The following is an 11,218-nucleotide window of genomic DNA, read 5'->3' on the forward strand; positions in this document are numbered from 1 at the left end:
GACTAATATTCTGTCTCCAATATAGATGGAACATATTAGGGACTGAATATAAGTTATTAATATTTTCAAGACAACCATAATAGGGACAGATATTTTTGAATACCTTTTTATATAGGAAATAATTGGTGACTAATTTTCAGTCTCCAAATATGTTAAAACTTTTCGAAAACTTATTAAGAACTGATTTTCAGTCTCCAAAGTTTTATAAAGACATAAGAAACGATGACTGATCATTAGTCTCTAATAATCGATACAAATCATTGTATTTTAAAGAAGAAATTACGGACTCAAAATTAGTCCTCATATTTATTGTAACATACTATATTGGGGACTAGTATTTAGTTTACAAAATAAGATTTTTTATAAACAAGCTCAACCCGAGCTTCACTTATCAGGCTCCAGCATAGTTAAGTTTGGGCTCGGCTCGGCTTGTTTACACCCTAGTGAATTCGATCAACTGTTATAAAAGAGCTAAAGACTGGAAATTAGTCTCTAAAGTACTTGTAAAAACCATATTGGACACTATTATTTAGTGCACATAGCTTATTTGTAGATATAAGATCACGGATAACCTAAACACTATTTTAAAAAAAAAGCATATGCATTATACGTTTAACATAATACATGATATTTCCAAAATTAGTGTAAATGAACATAAAATAAGTGCAAAGTTAAAGAAAATACATAATAAAATTATTAGCATCTAAATCAACCGATTGCAGCACATTAACAACCTTCACATGTAGCACAAACCTCTAAACTTAAAAAAAAAAAAAAAAAAAAAAAAAAAAAAAAACTCACAAAATAAATCCATGTGGTAACACCAAAAACTTTGAAAAAAACCTCACAAAATAAATCCATTGGACCGTATACGTTTTACTGATCGTATACACATGTACACATGCCATATAACTTTATACGGGCCGTATACTATTAAATCAAAAAATATTCCTTGTGTATTTTCCTATTAAAAACATTCTATACGGACCGTATAATGTTATACGACCCGTACACAATAGAGGGTGTGAAAATAAGATATAGGGTGTGTGTAAATAAAAGGGGCCTTTTGTTTTGATGTTGATTCCCAAAAAGGAAAAAAATCGAAAGGGGAAAATGCAAAAAAAAAAAAAAAAAAAAAAACGAAAAGATACTACTGATGAAGAATTCGAACCTAGTGTGTCATTATAGTATTAGTATACTCTTCAAACATTAATATATAATAATATTAGTATATTAAGTCATAATAAGATAACACAATGTTTACATATATCAACTTATAATAAACAACTAATTTATAATAAAATCAAATTATATATTCTTTTATTTTATTATTATTGTTATTACTATATTATAGATTTTATTTTTTTTAATTTATTATTAAATATTATATAAATAATGGGTTTTACGCCCCGCTTGCGGTATGCGCATATAATGTATATATGTGTGGGTCATCGGGTGGCAAAAGTGAAGGTGCACTAATTTTAACGTTGGTTTACTAATTTCGTGAAAATAACGTTAAAAGCTGAGGACGGTTAATCATGCATCATGTGGTGGCGTTGATAGCTGAAAGACAAAAGGGTACATGCACTAATCTGTCTTTCTCCTGATTGCTTAGTGTTATGTGCCTCATGTCCAAGGCTTGATGCAGAACTACTATTGAGCCGGGGGTCTCACTGGAAGCAGCCTCTCTATTCCTATGGGGTAGAGGCAAGGTTGTCTACATCTTACCCTCCTTAGACCTTACCATTACTTTGCTATTGGTGGGATTTACTGAGCATGATGACGAAGATGATGATGATGATGATGATGATGATGATGATGATGATAAATAATGGGTTTGTTTAGGCTCACGAGTTGATGCTTGATAAGTGAAGCTCGGGCTTGGGTTTATTTACTAAAGAAGCTTATTTTTAGGCTCGAACTCGAGCTCATTAACGGTAGCTCAGTTCGTTTGCCCTCTAGTCACGAGTGATTGGATTTGACTTAGTTTGACTTTGATTAATGAAGTCTAACTTTGGTTGACCAATTTAAGTGGAGTTGCAATGACTCTTGTAACAATTGATGGTCAATGAGGACCAGTTGTAATCAATGAGGACCAGTTATAGCCGACGTTGTCTATTAGCGGCAATATTGCTTGATGATGGTTAAACAAAAGAAATAAAGGTTGCTGGTAGTTAACCATGATAAAGTGATCCTTATGAATCATTTAGATATGTATGACTTAGTTTAACTCGTAGCAACATAATAATAATAATAATAATAATAATAATAATAATAATAATAATAATAATAATAATACGTGATTTACTATTCATGTAATAGTTTCATCTTACTAGCTAACTAGTTAAAGACCATACGAAAGGGCCTTTGGCCTAGCGGTATATGACGTTATATAAAAATCATTTACTTTGACTCACTAGTATAATTATCAAACTAAAACAAGCAGGGGCGTGGATCAAGCCGAATAATCAACGGCGTGTCATTACTTTTGTATGTTTTATATAATGGAACACGAGCTACTCAAGCTCAGCTCGAAAAAAAAACTCGAATGAGCCGGGCTTAAACGAGCTTGAGCCCGAACCCGAACCTAAAAAACAAGCTCGTAATAAATGAGACCGAGCTTCACTTATCGAGCTCGAGCCGGCTCATGAGACTAAAACGAGCATACTGTTTTATGTATTTTTCTATATGTATATAATTATTAATATTTAAGGTTAACTCCGCTCGTTTGCACCCCTACAAAAAAAGTTAATCGAGCCGAGCTCGAGCTTTAAAAAGTTAAATGAGCTCGAACCTAGTCGAGCTTAGGATCGACTCCACTCGTTTGCACCCCTACACAAAATAAACCCAATTTTAAATCGGTGTCACAACAATATCGAATCAAACTAAAAAAATATAGATAATATGGAATCATTTGTTTCACAATATCAAATCAAAACAAAACTTAAAAGATATGAGGCATCATTTGTTCCGAAATAAAAGAAACACAATTACACAATATTATTTAATTTGGGAAACAACATCTTTACATAATTCACTTGCTTCATCCTATGGAGAAACTCTTGCAACAAATAACCATCGGGATGTCAATCCCCTCTATTTTTGCGTTCCTTTCCAATTATTCAAACCCCATTACGCGCCAGTTACTCCCTCACAAAACCCTCTGCTCTGACTCCCCTATTTGCGTGCTCTTGAAGTCGTGCAAAGAAGTTTTGAACCAAGACTCACTCAGTCGATCGAGATTTGCAGAAGATTAGGTATCAATTGAACTTTTTTCCATATAATAAACATACTCAACCAGTAATAGATGATATGATATCTGAATATGTTTACTTATGCACTGAATATGATTATGTGGTTGAATTGTTGGCTTTCCGTTGTCGAGGATTTAGGTTTTTAACTACAGAACTGATAGCTTCCCACCAATTCGGGGTTAGGATTTTTTTATTCAATTTTGCATTTAGGTTTCTTACTAATGAATTGATAACTTTCATGTTCAAGCATTTTGTTTAATTTAAATACAAACATGTTGTCCATAGTTTTAATAAAGTTAGTTTTAAAGGTTATTTTTTTAAAGAAAAAAGGCCTATTTAGTACTACACATTTGATCTTTTTATTATTGTCTAATAATATGCAGTTGATTTGTTTGTGTTTTGGTTCAAAGCACTGGTTGTGTAATGTATATCGGCAAATCAGTTGGTGGCCGAGGGAAGTGCATCAGCTAGAATGCCAACAAAGAACCGTAGATGCAAGTCTAAAGACATTACAACTACCGGTATATATCATAACGTTTGATAATTAAGCAATATTGCCGCTAAAGTTAGGAGATTGGATTTCAAATTGCAGGTCTTGAGTTCGATGCCAGTCCTGGACCACTTTTGATTTTTTTTCTTTTTAATTTAAATTCCAACTTAATTTGAAAAACAATGTAGGGATCCATTCCAAGACATGTTTGAATTAGAGAATTCGGTAAACAACGGATTAAAGTGGGTTGGTTTTAACTTTTAACACTTTAGTTTCTAATTTATTTCTCACAGATTTGTATGTTTCTTTTGGGATAACAAGGGATTAGAGAGGGTTGGTTTTACTTATATGTGATGTAGGGGTGAGCAAAGTCCATTACCCGACCAGACCCGATGAATACCCGACCTGAATCAAGATGATTGGAATCATCTATGCGACTATTGGGAGTCAGAAAAAACCCGGGTTAGTATGTTGATTTTATTTACAAATCATAATTTATATTCACTAATTATGTTCTTATTTTTTCGGGTTCTGACATGTATGTTGAGTTTTAATTTTGTAGAAATATAGTGATCAAATGGAACTTAACAGAAGAAACCAAGTAATTATAAGCAGGGGGCTCTCGGTCGATAGCCAATCATGCATCCAAAATTGTAAGTTTACGCTTTTCAACCAGATTTTGAGAGCACGATATCTACAAATGATGCTGGTGAAGATGATGGTTTGAATGGACTACACAACGAAAGTGACAACACTATCTAGGCAGTTAGTTAAGACGTTTATTAGTTTTTTTCTCTATTACTCTTCTAAATTTCAGAATTGATGAACTGGTGCTATTTTGATTTTCATTGGCTATTGTTATGACATTAATGCTTGAGTTATAGTGAGTTTAAGAAAGCTAGAATCATATTGACGAATAATATTAATGTTGTGTGAATGAGAATGGTTTAATATATAAAACTATAAATTCTATCGGGGACTACTTTTTAGTCCTAGAATATATTTGTAGCAATTGTAAATGAATCTTTGGGACTCAACTAAAATTGTATTTGCAACTATTTTTTAGTATGTAAAGAACCATATTGAAAGTAACACATCGTATTAGAGACTAAAAGATAGTCACTAAAAAAGATATTTGGGACTAACTTAAGTGACTAATTTTCAGACCCTAAATAAACATATTGGAGACTAAAAATATTTGTTATCTTAAACTGATTATTAGTCCCTAAAAGTACATATTAAGTACTAAAGTAACATAGTATGTGAGACTAATTTTTAGTACTTAAAAGAAGCATATCAAGGACCGAAATCATGTGGTACTTGAGACTAATTTTTAGTCTCTAAAACATCTTATTGGATACTGATTTGACATGGAATCACGAACTTAGCAAAACTTATTAGGGACAATATAGACATGTTTCTAGGACCGATTTTCAGTCCTTAAAGTAATACACCTGGGACTAAACTATCGTAGTATTCGAGACTAATTTTTTAGTCATAGAAGAAATGCATCGGGGACTAAAATGACGTGGTACCGGGAGGTAAGTTTAGGACTGAATTTTTATGTATCTGAGACCGACTATTAGTCCTGTTTGGTGTCGTACAATAGGGACAGATTTTTAGTTGTTAAAACCATTATCTAGTACTAGGTATCCAGGACTGGCTGGGGACTGGCAAATCAGTCCCCGATAACCATTAGGGACTGATTCTTACGCATCAGATACTGATTTTTCAGTCCCTAAAAGTCATTTTTTTGTAGTGGATCCGGGTGAAGCAATTCAAGTGGTTTTTGGATTGAGTTAACAGTTTTCGGTTTGTGAGGCTTTCGTTTGATATTTCCTTTTTCACATGATTCACATTTGTTGTGCTTATTGAAACTACGTAAAGGAACCCCCAACACTAAGTTGTTTTTCACTAAGTGGTTCATTTTTCGCAGATGCACATGGCCTATTCTCCTATGCCAAAGATACGATTGGTCTTCAGTCGCCTTCGAAAGTAAACATGTCACTGGAGCAGACGAGTTAACCAACGGGCACATGTCCATGACATATGTGTCCATGACATATGTGTTATTCACCCTTGGAGCCCTCATAACGATCCAATCTTCAGGAACAGCAAATCCCGGACGCAAAACAAAGCAAGCTTTTTAGTGAACAACATTGTGTACTTGTTATCACATATTTGAGAAACCGACATCAAGTTATGCTTCAGTTCTTTAACATAGTTCACTTTATGCAGCGTAATTTTTCCATTTGACACCGAACCTTCACGAGTGATGTATCCAACCTTCTCACCGGCAAAGTTAACATAACCACCTCGAATTTGTTTGAAATTACTCAATAACTCTTTATTTCCTGTTATGTGTCTGGAACAGCCACTATCGATATACCAAATATAGATAGCCCTCTTCAGCTGCTCCTACACTCCCCAACAAGAAAATTTAGTTAGAATGTGGGACCCAAGCATGATGGTCTTGGGTCGTCCTGATTTGTCAACATAAGGAAACTCTTTGAAATAACCATCATCGCCTCTGTGTCCTCCATTTCCATTTCGGAAATTGTTGGAATCACTCCCCACAAATTGTGGATTATACGGAGTTGACGATCTGTTGGTATAACCAGAGTTTCCATAACCTCGACTTCCATAGTTTTGGTAACCATAATTTTGATTCCTGGGTGGCTCAAAATTCCTAGCAAATCTAGGAGCATCATCGTGTCTTGAGAATGATATTGGATGATTATCCGAATGCTGTCTTTGATTTGAAAATCGGGGGGGGGGTGAGGCATTTCGATCATTCACGAATCTGTTCTGTGCATGAGGTCTAACATAGTTGTTGTTCGAACCTCCAGAACGTTGGTCATTCTCATGTGTCTGGAAAGTAACGTGATTTTGTCGTCTGTGAGGGGTTTTCTCACAAGTATCATGTATTTGAGATAAAATTTCCGATCCTTCACCACGATTAATAACAACTGGTTTCTCCCCATGATCCTGATTTTGTTGTGATTTAACATTTGTTTTGAGAACCAGTTTTACTTCTTGTTTAATCACTTTGTTTTTCTCAACCTTCTGATTTTTACCATTTTTCTTTTCAATATTAACTGTTTCATTTTGCGGTTTTTTGACAAAAGGTTTATTCTGATCAGGATCAACATGGGATTTACCCTTGTCATCTGGACAATCTACTGCTAAGTTCACTTATAACATTTGCGAACTTTTGCAGCATTCTTTAGATGTTCCTCATGACTGGTCGAAGATGATGAGGCGTTAGTGGGATTTTTCAAAATTTGGTTGACAAACTGAGAGTTTGAACCTGTTTTGATTTTCTCTTCCTATTTAATAAAATCTTCCCCTTTAACAAACTCAGTTTTAGGGATCTTTTTCAAATTCTTTTTAGGTTTTCCACGTGACTTTGGTTTTAACTTCGCATTTTGAACTTGATTGAAAACTTCCAAAATTTTATTGCTTATCCAATTCTCAATGTTATCAAAACTTAGCTCATTTTTCTTTGTGACTTCGCTCACCTTCGACTGTTCTGAGTCAGAAGCCTCATCAGGCTCAGATTCTGACTCACTTTTCGGTTCAACCGTCAGAGGGGTCTTTGGCACAAAATTTGCCAATCCAGGATCAATGCTTGGCATCGATGTATAATTATGGTTTACCGGTGGAGGCACTTTCTTATAACCGATGCCAAACATTTCTTCCTTAGATTCTTTGAGACGTTGGCTGTTAATACAGAAATTCATCACTTCAGATGAATCCCCAAACTTTTCAATTTCGTTGCAAATCTAAAATGAGATTATCTTTTTCCAAAATGATTTTGTTCTTTTCCAAAACACAATTTTGGTTCATTTGAAGTTCAGATTTTAATTCCTGATTTTTAATAGTTGCCTGTGCCACAAGTCTCTCTAATTCAGAGATATCATTTTTCAGCGCTTTTATCTTAATTCGATGTTTTTTATCCGAATTAGACAAAACAGCAATGAGTTCTCTGGATTTTTCTAAATCTGCAATCAAATTTGTGTTGTGAAGTGCATATCTGTTAATCTTTGTGATGAACTCTACACATCTTGCACACCGCTTATCTACAGAAGTTGATTTTACCTCAATGCTAGCCATGAATACACATGCTTTATTTCTTATGGAGTCTTCTTCCAACCTTTTAGCTTCTGCATCTGCAAATTGCTGCATTTCGGCTGTGGAGATCAAACATTCACCTTTTTCTCCATCTTCTGTTTTGTTCAACTTTTCAGCAGACTCTTCATTCAGGTTTTCTTCATTCTCAATGACATTACCCGAATCCAACTCTTCACCAAAAACCTCGGCTACAACTGCAATTTCCTCAATGCTAGCCTCTTCGATAACCTCTTCACACACTTCTTCGTCGCCAATTTCAGCCATAAAGGTTTGTGACACAATAGCTCCTGAAATGTCTTCCAATGCACAACCCCAGTCGTAAGGCTCAGTCACATTTTGTAGAGGTTGAGCCACCATAACATTGTTTGTCGAAGGTGTAAGAATTTCAGAACCACTTGGATGAGCACTTAAGTTTGAAGTAGTTGATGCATTGTTGTGAGGTCTTGAGTTGTTTCCTTGAGAGTTGCTTTCTCTGTTAGATCTTTCCATCTTCGGCTTCCGACAATCACGTGCGAAATGCCCGTAGATGCCGCAGTTGTAACATTTCACCTTTGACATGTCGACTCCCATTCGATTCTTCGTCTGACCTCCTATGAACTTCCTACCCGTTCTTAACAGAAATTTCTTCGCTCTACGGACTAAGAGTGCAATATTGAGTTGTAGATCAAGTTCTTTCATTTCGTCTTCGTCTATCTAGTCAAAGTCCTCATCGAGACTTGATGGTTCAACGAGCTTTCCAAGACAGAAGTTCTCGTAGGCAGTCATGAAGGATGCCAAAAGGCTCATGTTTTCTTCTATCAACTTTAAGCAGCTTGCATCTAACTTTGGAATGTTCAAGTTTGTCGCTTGAGATTTCTAAGCTCCACTAGAAGAGTACATTCCTTGATTGGAATTTGTTGTTCCAATTGAACTGACATTGTTGCTTATAAAGGCGTGTTCACTTGCAGGAACTTCATTCTTGTAATATCTTGAACAAGTGGGGGTACTTAAAATATTACTAGAAGTGGGGGTACATATAGCTTATTTTTATGTTCCGGCCTTGCTTCTAGTAATATCTTGAACAAGTGGGGGTACTTTTCTTTAAACTGGTCTTCACATTCCCACGTGTACTCGGGTCTGTGCTTAGAGTTCCAACATACTTTGACAAGCTTGACACTGCTCATCCTGGTCTTGTTGACTTTCCCGTCTGTAACCTCAACGGGTTGTTCTGTGAATCGGAGGGTGTCATCAATATGCACTTCATCCGCAGGGATTATCACGTTTTCTTGTGTTGGACTCTTCTTGAGGTTGGATACATGGAACGTATCATGTACTCCATTAAGTTCTTCCGGTAATTCCAACTTGTATGCCACGGTACCAATTCTTTCCAAAATCTTGAATGGTCCGATGTATCGGGGATTCAGCTTCCCACGTTTTCCGAATCTTACTACGCCCTTCTAAGGTGAGACCTTCAACAAAACTTTGTCTCCCACCTCGAATTCTAATGGTTTTCGTCTTCGATCAACATAGCTCTTTTGTTGATCTCGAGCCGCCTTAATGCACTCTTGGATCTGCATAATCTTGTCGGTTGTCTCTTGTACAAGTTCAGGACCAACCATGCGTTTGTCTCCAACGTCTGCCCAACATAAAGGTGATCGGCACTTGCGGCCATACAGAGCTTCGAACGGTGCGGCTTTTATACCTGTATGATAACTGTTATTGTAGGAAAACTCAACTAAAGGTAGATGAGTATCCCAGCTGCCGCCTAGGTCCATGACACAAGCGCGAAGCATATCTTCTAATGTTTGTATGGTTCGTTCGCTCTAGCCGTCTGTTTGAGGATGGAATGTCGTGCTTAGATCTAGCTGAGATCCAAAGGCTTCCTGAAAGGATTGCCATATTCTTGAGACAAAGCGTCCATCTCTGTCTGAAATGATTGAGATAGGCACTCCATGACGTGCCACAATTTCTTTTAAGTATATTTCAGCAAGCTTTCCCGTGCTATCCTTCTCTCGGATTGGTAGGAAATGCGCAGATTTCGTTAATTGATCAACTATCACCCATATCATAGCATGCCCTCTAGGGGTCTTTGGTAATTTTGTTATGAAGTCCATCGAGATTTGCTCCCACTTCCACATGGGAATCTCTGGTTGTTGTAGTAGGCCAGACGGTTTCCGAAATTCAGTCTTAACCTTAGCACAGGTTAGGCACTTTCCAACATATATAGCAACATCGCTCTTGAGTCTCGGCCACCAATAGTATCTTTTAAGTCTTTATATATTTTGTCTGATCCTGGATGGATCGAGTATCTCGATTTGTGTGCTTCGTCAAGGATGACTTCTCGAACACCGCCATAGAGCGGAACCCAAATACGCTTCTCAAGGTATAAGGTTCCCTCTTTGTTTGGCACCATATATTTCAACATACCCCGGAGGTATTCAGCTTTATGGTTTTCTCCCTTGAGAGCTTCTTGTCGTGCATCACGAATGCGTGTAGTGAGGTTCGTTCGAATAGTCATTTCCGATGCTCGAACCCTTAGGGTCTTAACCCTTTCTTTTCGGCTCAACGCGTCCGCTACAACGTTTGCCTTTCCAGGATGGTACTTAATCTCATAGTCATAATCGTTTAGTAGCTCGACCCATCGTCGCTGACGCATGTTTAATTCCTTTTGATCAAATATGTGTTGCAAGCTTTTGTGATCTGTGAAGATCGTACATCAAGTACCATATAAATAATGTCGCCAGATCTTCAAGGCGAATACAATTGTGCCCAGCTCCAGATCGTGAGTGGTATAGTTCCTTTCATGCACCTTCAATTGTCTCGAAGCGTAAGCGATGACTTTTTGGTGCTGCATAAGCACACAACCCAAACCTTGTCGTGAAGCGTCGCAGTATACTACGAAGTCTTCAGTGCCTTCGGGCAAGGATAGTATCGGTGCATCGCATAGCTTATTTTTGAGCAGTTGGAAGGCTTCTTCCTGCTAGTCACCCCAGTCGTACTTCTTGTCTTTCTGCGTAAGGGTCGTTAGCGGTTGAGATATCTTTGAGAAATTCTCGATGAATCGTCGGTAATAGCCCGCTAAGCCCAAAAATTGTCAAACTTCGGTTGGGGTTTTGGGGGCTTCCCAATTCTTTATTGCCTCTATCTTGGATGGGTCTACATGAGTGCCCTTCTCATTCACAACGTGACCAAGGAACTGTACTTCGCGAATCCAGAATTCGCACTTTGAAAACCTTGCATAAAGTTTTTCTTTCTTCAGTAGTTCCAAAATGGTTCTGAGATGTTGCTCGTGTTCTTCTTTCGTTCACGAGTAAATCAGGATATCATCGATAAATACAATCACGAATTTATCGAGATATGG

General features: G+C 36.9%; 1 long non-coding RNA gene across 3 annotated transcripts; it reads left to right on the plus strand.

Moving 5' to 3' along the window:
• Positions 1-3,050: 3,050 nt before the first annotated feature.
• Positions 3,051-4,664, plus strand: LOC110883312. Of its 3 annotated transcripts, XR_004864260.1 has the most exons (4): positions 3,059-3,257; positions 3,665-3,775; positions 3,847-4,206; positions 4,307-4,664. It is a non-coding gene; the product is annotated as an uncharacterized LOC110883312 (long non-coding RNA). The 3 variants fall into 3 exon arrangements; XR_004864261.1 differs by having other exon boundaries at positions 3,051-3,257; positions 3,638-4,206; XR_004864259.1 differs by having other exon boundaries at positions 3,055-3,257; positions 3,665-4,206.
• Positions 4,665-11,218: the final 6,554 nt, after the last annotated feature.

The sequence above is a fragment of the Helianthus annuus genome, chromosome 1 (genome assembly GCF_002127325.2).
Source record: "Helianthus annuus cultivar XRQ/B chromosome 1, HanXRQr2.0-SUNRISE, whole genome shotgun sequence".
Lineage (NCBI taxonomy): Eukaryota > Viridiplantae > Streptophyta > Magnoliopsida > Asterales > Asteraceae > Helianthus > Helianthus annuus.